This window comes from Vicugna pacos, unplaced genomic scaffold (assembly GCF_048564905.1).
Source record: "Vicugna pacos unplaced genomic scaffold, VicPac4 scaffold_353, whole genome shotgun sequence".
In the NCBI taxonomy this organism is placed as follows: domain Eukaryota; kingdom Metazoa; phylum Chordata; class Mammalia; order Artiodactyla; family Camelidae; genus Vicugna; species Vicugna pacos.
In genome coordinates, this window is record NW_027329031.1 from 17,700 (window position 1) to 28,161 (window position 10,462).

Here is a 10,462-nt window from a genome sequence, read left to right on the forward strand (position 1 = left end):
ATTACTGCAGTTTGTACTGTGTATTCTATCTTATGGATGGGATTCCACTGTCCCCTCAGTGAGGAATTTCCTCTCCTATTCCGTTAGTAGCAGAGTTAAAGGAACTGTGATTTCTAGGCCTTTGCTTTCCATGTGTTTGCAGTTGGCTGTAAATCACGAATTTCCCTTTCTTGAGTTTTCATTTTTCAATAAGAATTTTTAAAATAATTGTTAATATGTTTCACCAGTCTCCCTAGAAACTTGATGTGTTTGTGCTTTTCAGTTTTCAATTTATGAAAATTGTAAATGCACACTTGTTTTTAAGTAGTCCTTTTTCACTAGATATTTGTTTACTTCTTTAGAGTTAAAATAATTTTTTCCCAATGAATGAATCGGTGTTCATGTTTTAAAAGATAACTTACTTTTTATTTTTCTTATTCTAACAGGTATATTTGTTGTACATAATTTAGAAAATAAGGATAAACAAAATAATAACTTAAAAATGGCCTCTAATCTCACTTGGAGATACAGATGTAAGGTTTGAAATTGAGAAATACAAGTCCTCTCATGTTGTACTTCTCTTTCAAGTACGTTTTGGTTACTGAGACCCTCGAATTCCCATATGAATTGTAGCAGCAGCTAGTCAGTTACTGCAGAGGAGCCCGCTGAGATTGTGATCGAGACCACGTTGTATGTATGCATCGCTCTGGAGAGCACTGCCATCCCAAGAATGCTGTCATCTGATCCAGGAATCTGCGTGGTGTGTCTTTCCAGGTATTTAGGTATTCTTTAATTTTTTTCAGCAATGTGTATGGTTTACATAGTATTATTTTATTTATTTTTTGCCTTTATACTGAGGACAAGTGTGCAAGGTACCAGGATTAGAATTGTATTATAGCCCCGCAACTTGCTGCCACCATGGACGCTGCGGTCTCTCTTTGCCCTTTGTAAAATCTCGCACAAAATAGGACCTAAGTAACTCTCTCTTGAAAGAATGATTATATGATTGCTGGATGATGCTTGAGAGTCCTTGTGATGATGTCTTTTTCCCAGACTTTCCTCTCTTCTTAACTATGCCCTTTCCCTTCCTTTCTTCCAGCCTGGGTTTCAGCGTGCCTGTGGCATTGATTTTTCTTGTCTGTGGAATCATCCTTTCACTAGTTCATGATAATGTTACATGTGGGCTGTGGAAACTTGCTAGATGTCAAGAAAGATCAAATCCATTGCATGCTAGATTTTTTAGAGTGTGTTATTGTATTATCGATTGAAATTAAATCAGGCTGACCCATTGAGCCATCCCCTGAGCTCTTTTCGCCTTCCTACAGGTGATACTGCTCTCGTTGCTGCATGTGCCCTTCCCCCAGACTCGGTTTTGTAGTTGAGTAAGTCACCATCACTGGAGCCCTCTCATTAAAAGATGAAGAAAACCTTTGCTCCTTCTCCCTGGTTGGGGACTTGGATGAGATGAGGTAACAGATAAAGAATGGAGCCCCACCTCATTCTGACCACCGCTCTTTCCGTTCATTTCTCCAGGGGAAGGGTACAATTCAAAAATATAAAGATTGTGAGCTAATGAGATAGACAAGACAACCGATCATTTATTAAATATCCTTTCATGCCAGAAACAAATGTATTATACACACAAAAAGCACATAAATTACGGTAGTACTGTGGTTACAAACGTGGGTCCGAGTTCGATTCCTGCTCTGGAGTGACAAGTCCTGTGAGATGGAGAAATGGTAGATCGGCTTAGCCTCTCTTGGACTTGTTTTCTGTCCTGTAGAGATGGGGTTCGCTAGGCATCCCTACCCCGTAGAGGTGCTGTGGGGTGTAAATGACGTGAGTGGGCAGCCCGAGCACACCTGCTCGTTCCTCGTAAGTGCAGGATAGCACAGCTTTTGCGGTGATGCCTTTATGACCACACCGTGTAGACTCTCAGTGCTCCGAAGGGATGCCTTGTGGATTGGAGATGGGATTCTCACTTCTGTAAATACCCAAGAATTGGGTTATTGGGCCTTGCTGATTTGAATCTATTCTTTAGAAAGTACATAATGTAGATATATTTTTCAAACATGCATGCTTTTTATCTTTTATTATTTATACTTCTACCCTCTCATCTCTTGGTGTGACATTTCATGGAATCCAGGAAACAGTCCTAAGCCACCTGCCTCTTCACACTTCTTTGTGGTGGTTTTCTTCCCTGACTAGAAGAGGGTTTTGCATAGGAAATTTTGTTTGCTCCCCTTCTCTTGGAGTCTCCCTGTTTGTCTGCCCATCTCTCACCTGTCCATCTGTCCATTTCTCTACCCACTCATTCTTCTGACTTGTTTCAATAAGCATTTCAGGCAGCTTACAGAAGAACAGATACCAAATAAACAGGTGAGAAAATGGGGCCAATTTCAGACAGTGAGGCTTGCAGTTGAGCCTGTGTGAGATTTGCAGGCGTGAGACACACGCCTCTGCCTTGTGCCTTATAAGATAGACAGCATCAATATGCTTGAGGCTCCCAGCAGACACAGGGAAACAGGGTTTGTGGGAGATGCTTACTGTCTGTGAAATAAATAAGTGGCTTAGGAGAAGCCCAGACTTTCCAACTACTAAGGCTTAGGAGAATATATTGAGTGTCTTCCAAAATCAGATTATTGCATCTTTTCTTTTTCAGAGTTTTATGTATAGTTGGTTTACATTCTATACCTGGAAATTTCTCCAAAACTGCTGCCCACGTGAGTCCCATGACTCGGGAATGGGGTGGTTCTGCTCATTGACGGGTGTTGGCCAGAAACGGAAAATGACAGCCTCAAAGGAGCCTGGGATTAAGCAGTTATGTTTTGTCAGTGCTGTAGATTTCAGAAAATACTTTTACCATTTCTCTCCGCCTGAGGAAGCAGCGTGCTCTCTTCCCAGCATCAGGAGCTCAGGGCCACGTGATGGTGGGGGCTGACTGCACTGCCTTCAAAACAGCTGTGCTAGTCACTGCAGGTGTGGTGCTTTCACGTAGTGCATTTCATGTTCTTTAATAGGTTTCAACAGGTAGTTAATTAACTGAGTTAATTAACATTTAATAAATATAATGCTTTGTTGAAAAGACAGTTATAGGCAGAATATAAGTTGTGAACAATATAAAAACTGTTTCAATACTGAAATTTCAGTAGGGAAGATTCAGTTTATCTTATTTCCGCCTCTCTTTAAAAGAGAAAAGAAACAAGACAGAAAAAGCAGAGGATGATTTCTGTTCTTCCTCTCGGCTTGCAGGTGCCTTCACCTCCAGTGGCATCCATCCAGACACCGGCACTGACACTGGCCGTGCTCAGAACTGCCTCAGCCCTGAAGACACAACTGACAAATGGAAGGGGGACGCGCCCTGTTACAGCGGGTGCTTTCAATTTTTGAGTCCTTATGTAACTGCGCGGTGTTATTCAGGATCACCCATTCTGCACTGTGTGACGGTGCTTCGGTGTCTCCTAGTTATTTATTTCTGTAAGTACTCATGTATTTTTTCCAATGTGTGTTACTAGACATCTAAAAATGCATTTTTCAGATGAAAAATAATGTGTATTTAATATAAAATTCTGAAAAAAGGGTCAAAAGGGTCTATCCTGTTCCCAGTATTCAGAGATAATAATTAACACTTTAAAATCTATTTTCTGTTCTTTTCATCAGTGTGTATTACCTCTGTCATAAAAACCAGCAAGCACTGTGTGCCTGTTTGCTGTGTGGAGACCTCCATTTTCCATTCAGCTTATGACAATTTTTTTACAGTATTCTATCTCTGCTGGCATGATTTTTAATGACCATTATAGCATTCTGTCTTGTGGAGTCCTCGTCCATTTTACTTTGGACTTAAGTAAACTTTTATATTCCAAGTATACTTAATTGAAATTCTGAAAAGAGAACTGTGGTGGTACCGAAAGTCCCCTACTTCCCTTCCCCTTTTTTCCTGAGAGTAAAAACTGCTGACAATGTGGAGTATATATTTCATGACCTTTATGCCTATGTCATATATATATACACATACATAAACGTATATGAGAAATCTATGTATATGTGTGTGTATATATGCTTTATTGAAAAATAAGGCCATACTATATGTTTTCTGCAGCTCGGTTTATTCACTCAGGTATATATCACAGACGTCCTCTCCCTCCAGACTCACCCGGTCCTTTCAGATAGAGTAGAGTGGTCTCCTGATGTGCAGGTTTGGTCTCTTGTGTAAGGACACCTTTCGTGGGAGAGAACAGTGGACAAGGCCTTGGACCACGCCGAAACACCGGAACTTTAGTGGCCACAGCTCACCGTGATTTACCGCATCATTGTCTTGATGGTGGACACTTAAGTTTTCTCCATTTTCCACTGTCAGAAAGGGTGTCTGACTGGCATCCTTCTTGTACAAACATTCCTGTGATCTTGTATAAGTATTCCTTTAGTTAAGGTTTCTGGAAATTTAGTCCTTGGATGTGACAACTACATAAATCACAGGCTCCTTTCAAGTGAATCTAGAAATTCCTTCTCCTGTGGGGAATGAAAAGATGTAGAATAACTTATGTAACCAATTCTCTATCCGTGGGTATGATTCCACTTCAGCTTTTCTTCCCACCAATGTAAACAGTGCTGTGTAAATTCTCTGATGAGTACATCTATTTGAACTGATTCTTTTTGTAAATGAAACGATTCCTAAAAGTGAAGTTCAGCCTGTGTGTACACACGTTTTCCAGGGTTTACATATCCATTGACATGTCGTCCTCCAAAAGATCGCTCACAGTTTGTTGTCTCAAAGATGGACACTAGCTAGAATATCTTTTAAAAATATTTGCCAATATGACGAGCAAAATGATTTTCATTGTTTTAGTTTGCACTTTATGACCAGTGAGGTATTGAGCATTTTTCACTCATTAGCCATCTGACTTTTAAAAAGTGAATGATCCCTTTTGTCCTTTGCAAATATTTAAGTGAGGGAGCTTCTTGTTGCTTTGTGACAGCTCTATGTATATTATGAACATTAGCCCCTTGTCTTCATCAACATGTATCACAGAGCTTTCCCTTGTCATTTTTTGCCTTTCATTTTGTTCAGTAGGTTCATTTTTGTTATGGCCCAAAATAAACTTTAGATAGTAAATGTCTTCTTTTTCGGTTTTATTCTTGATATTATTCTTAGAAATGCTTTCTTATAATGGTATAAATTTCTTCTGTAGGTTTCCTTAATCTCTAAGATGGAGATGATAATAGTGCTTGTCATAGTGAGGAGAAGCTGAATTGATATGAGCAAAGAGTTGTATTTGCTCTTATTAGTACTTTCTAATATTTACATCACTTTCTGTAATTTTTCTTGCGGTCATTTTGACCGGAATAGAATTTGTTTTTTCAAGGGGATTCTGTGATTGTCCCAAGACAATTATTGAATTCCTACTTTGCTCTTTAATTTGAAATCCCACCTGTAAAAATACTTATGTACACTAGAGTCTCTTTTTGAGCTCATGATTTATTTCTGTCAATCTTACTTTCCTACACTAGCACTATATCTTACATATTGTAAAAATTTATTTAATATCTGACAGTGCAAAGTTTTTGATTTGCTTTTCAATCCCTATTTTTCTTTGCTAGTATTATGACTTCATTTTTCCTGAAGAATTCTAATATAATTTTTTCAAGTTAAAAAAAAGGATAAGTGTTGTCATGGGATTTTTTAGTAATTTTGAATTATCTTTAGGAGAACGTAAATCTTTACAAAACTGTTTTCCTCCATACAAAGGTTGATGTCTCTACTTTCACACTTCTTACTTTACCCCTCAGTACAGTCCTGTACTTCCTCCATATACAACATGGGCATTGTTTTTGAGTTTATTCCAGATTATTGTTGATGTTTTTGTTAATTTTTTAAGTGAGAAATTTTTGCTATTATATTTTTTAACTGTTAAAACTGACACCTAGGAAGGCAGATTCGGTTTGTAAATACTCACTTTGTAACTTCTCATTTAAAATTGTAAGTGTTAAGTACTCGATACACAATCCTTTCTTTTCTGTTTTTAAAAATTTGTTTCCAAGATTCTCAAAATGGTCATAGCTAAGTAGTATAGGTGGGGAGAGAGATGGAGAGAGGTAGTGTGGCTCATGTACAAACTGTGAGCACTTTCATGGCTGCCTTTATGCTGGAAAAGCTGCTGAAGAGTCCAGGTTAGACCAGGGGTGGCTTTGTATGCACTTGAAAGCCAGCTTTCCTGCCTGTATGGTGAAGCCTGGTGGGCGTGGCAGGTAGATGATCAAGGTCGAATGGAGGTTATTGGCTGCACAGAGCGCTGTGTCTGAGAACTGGAGACCATCGCCATGGGAAATGCTTGGTGCCAGGAACAATGCAGAGGAGCTGGGGACCCTGTGTGTTAAGGATTTTCCAGCCCTCGGAGTGGGAAGTTCAGACTCTGCATTCAGATCTGAGTTTGAATTCATCCTCTTTAGTTTACTTGTCCTCTGACTTTGGTCAAGCTATATACCGTCTTTCACTTCCTGTTTCCTTGTCTCTCAAAGTAGGAGAATTACAGCCTGCTGCTAGAGTGTTTGATCAGGTTAAATAATTTGTGTCTATAAGATGTCACGTACAGTCACAAGCTCAGTGAGAAAAGGGCTGTTGCCTGTTCTTCTGCAACTCAGTGCTTGACAAGACATGGGGGAAAGCCAGTCCGTAATTTGTGTGTGATGCAAGTAGGAACAAAAATAATGCCTTGCCTTTCCCTAGCAGTACTCTTACAGCTTTGCTTCATTTACATCTTTCCTACTTTCCTTTCCTCTTTCCCATCCTCCACCAAAAGAGCCTGAGACTCTCTCAGAATAATAGATTCAAATTAATTTAAAGGTAGGCTCATTCTCACGAAATAATAGTAACATAAAAAAAAATCTGTGCACATCCCAGAATACGTTGTATTTGATTTACACACACACACGTGTGCACACACACACACACACACACAATCAGGCTACCTCCCACTTGCAGAGGGAGAAGGACCACTTTTTCTGAGTTTTCACTCACTGAGCGTGAGAACAATGTCTCTTACACAGACTTTCACCAGGCTTCGTGCATGGTGTTTTTAATTGAATTTCGGCTTTGTAGCCATAGATATAGTCTCCTAATAGAAGAGAGAAAGTGGAGACATAGACATTCTGCTGAGATATTGGTGTTATCATATTTTAGTTGGAACGGACTTAAGACAGCATAGAGTCATAACATTTCATGGGTGAGAATCCATTATGTTGTCACTTGGACAAGAACCTGGATCTTCTGCCATCTTGTCCACGTGGGTGAAGAGGCAACTGGGCAGGGGATGGCAGGCATCCTTCTTGCTTGAGTTCCATGTTCTTGCTAGTTTTCATTGCTCAGCTGCCTTTAGTTTATGTACATGAGGCCTCACATGGGAAGGTCACTCTGTCCTGATAGAATGAGTTTCTTATCAGCAAAAAGCTCTGGACCCACTCATATTTCCCAGAGTTTTCTGCTGATCTTCTGACACTTTATATAATTGAGACTTAAGAAAATACTGAATATAAAATCCTTATTGTTATTGTTTGCCCTCGAGTTCCAAGGGAATGAGGTGCTGTCTCATGCTGTCTAAAGTTAGATCTGAACAATGATAGGGTGATAGGTTGTGCTGCTTTACCTCCAAAGTCAAAGGGGATTTCCACCTTAGCTTTTAGAATCAGGCAGATTAGTTCAAATCTTGCCTTTACCAATTATTATCTTTGTGTCTTGGGGGAGAAACTGTACTTTTTTGTGTCCAAATTTGTTTATCTGTAAATAAGTTCAGTATTTATTTTAAGGTTTCTGTTTCAGAATTGAATGAGCTAATACTCTCATTTATACCTAAAATAGTGATTGCATGGTTCTATGCTGGTGCCTTGGTAGTTGATTACTAAGGGACTCCGCAGTGAGAATGGGGGTGGGGGACTCCGGGGTAATAGAGCTTATATTCCAGGATATGCTTGTAAAAGACTGGATGTGCAGTGGATTTTTAGTAAATATCTACTCCTTTCCTAATCTGCATTGATTGTGTATATATCTTTATACTAATATATGAACAATTTTTATTGCAATTTAAATATCTTTGTAGTACTTACAATATGTAGCTTTAAAAAATACGTGAAATAAAATGATTTGACTTTTATTTTCTTTTCAATAAGCATAACAAAACAAAATAAAAAGAAGAAAATGTTTGAAGGAGTAGAAATAATTTTATTTCTTGGAATCAGTTCCGTATAATAGGTTTTTTGTTCGTGTTGTTAAACAGCATATAAAACTGATAAGTTGTGACATTCTGGAAATGAGGAAACAGTGGAGACATACTACCTCTAATGCAGTCACTTTGTTACCAAGTCCAAACTCGTTCTGCTTGCTGCATGACAGGCCAATAAATCGGGAGATGAGATGTTGGAGTAAGGAATAGTGACTTTATTTGAAAAGACGGCAGACCCAGAAAATGGCATATTGATATCCAGTAGAACTCTCTTCCCCAAGGCAGAATTCAGTCTCCTTTTATACTAAAAAGCGGCGGGGATGTGGCTGGTTGTTGTAAACTTCTTGCTGTACGAATTGTTTCTATTTGAAACCCTTTGTTCCTGCAGCTGTTCATGTGGGTCAAATTATGGTGCCCCCGTATAACCTCCAAAAAAAAGAATTTTTTTGCAACTTGCCATCTGTACATAAGTGTAGAAGAGCTAATATCCTTAAAGATCAGAGCCCGGAGAATAGGCCCTCCTGGGTATTTCAGGCTAAAGGCAACATTCTTTTACAAAAGTTGCAGAAACAGCAAGTCTGAGCCTAGAAAACAAGGTACAGGTTTAAAGTCAGACGAACACATCTAACATGGAGTGAAATTTGTTCTTTTCTATTAGAATTACTTTTCTACCTCATAAATAATTTTAGTAAGAAACATGAGCAATTTTTTTATTTTTGCTTCTTAATAAAGGACTACAACTACACTTTAGTGAGCAGGGATTCTGTGCGTGCTTTGGGGTCACAGCAAACTCTTGTTGGGGGTGCTCGACCCTGCAACATGTCTGATGCCCCGTGAGTGTTGGTGAGGGTCCCCCTAACCAGGGGCTCTCTTCAGGAACCACCATATGGGCATTGACCTCTGGAGACCTGTTTTTCAGCTGCAGGAAAATTTTTCAGAATCTGTGATGGGAAAATCACTCCAGCTGGGGATAATCAGGGAATAAAGGAAGAGGAAAAGGGCTTGAATTAGAGTAGAAGAGAAAGACAGAAGATCAGGGAGCCTGGGGGCTTGGCAGCGGGGACTCGGGAGAGAGAGTAGCAGAGAAATGGAAGTGACCGTCTACGGAACCAGCTCCTGCACCTTTCCCCGCACCCAAGCCACACAGCTCTTATTTGGACCCAGGAATCTCTCCTGTCTGGATGTCACCCTGGGCAGAACCTTGAGAATCGAAGGTAAGGGGTGGGCAGCACTCACCTAGCGAGTCACTGTGGACTTTGATCAAGTCCACATTGACATTCCCAGTCATATGCCTTCACCTGTTCTTTATCTCAGGATCTGAGAAGCAGGAGCAAGGAACACAGGGAGAGATCCAGGAAGACATCTGACTGTGTTAAGAGACGACAGTCACAGCGACACTGGGAGTGAAAACACTTGTAGCAAAATAAAATAAATGCAAAACTATTGCATCAGAGCTGCATGTGTGAGAGAGCCTAAGCCTGTCTCAGAGTGCAGGGGACAAGAGGAAAGGAATGGTAAAATTAACACTGATAATTGAAATTTTGTTAAATAGCCTGCTACAGTTAATTTTATCACGTGAATGTATGCAGGTTTATTTCTATGAGCATTTATAGGTTCACACAACCCCACCAGCCCGTCTTGCCCCCATCGGGGATGGGATTTCTCAAGCACAGTGCCCCTCCTGCTTGCGTGGACCACGCTGCGGGTCCTCGCCTGGGGCCGCACTGCTACAGGACACTGAGTCCCCGAGGCACGATCTGGGATACATGACAGGAACATCTGAGCTCTTGGCTGAGGGCCTCCGTTTCACCCTGCTGTGTAAGAATGCCGGTGACTCAGTTAGAAGCATGCATCCAAGCCGTCCTTCCGTGTCATCACCATGTAGAAGCAGTGTCTGAATCTTCTGAATTTCTGCAGAATGCGGTTTACAGTCACCTTCAACAAGTGAATGTGTGTCCTCTTTCAAGTGGAGGAATTACTGCCGTTTTCCTGGAACTTACTCACCACTAGTCCATCTGATTTTTCTCTGCTAGGATTCAGTATGGCCTGCTAATAACTCTGCAGTCAGATCTAGAAACCCTGATGAAGAGGATTATTTATTTTCTTTCTTTAGATGATAGAATTTTATTTTCAAAATTGTGAGTTTTCTGTTCTTGGAGGAATTTTTTCGGGGGTTGGATAAACAACTTTGCTCTTACCATCTTTGTGACCTGTTGCTATATGCGTCTCACCTGTCTTCTGTCACTTGTGAGGCGGTTCCATTTGTGACC

General features: G+C 40.2%; 1 long non-coding RNA gene across 1 annotated transcript; it reads left to right on the plus strand.

Annotated features, from left to right (window-relative positions):
- The first annotated feature begins 567 nt into the window (after positions 1-567).
- LOC140695551 (uncharacterized) lies at positions 568-2,917 on the plus strand. The gene is made up of 3 exons (XR_012071203.1): positions 568-753; positions 1,305-1,448; positions 2,642-2,917. It is a non-coding gene; the product is annotated as an uncharacterized lncRNA (long non-coding RNA).
- The last annotated feature ends 7,545 nt before the right edge of the window (positions 2,918-10,462 follow it).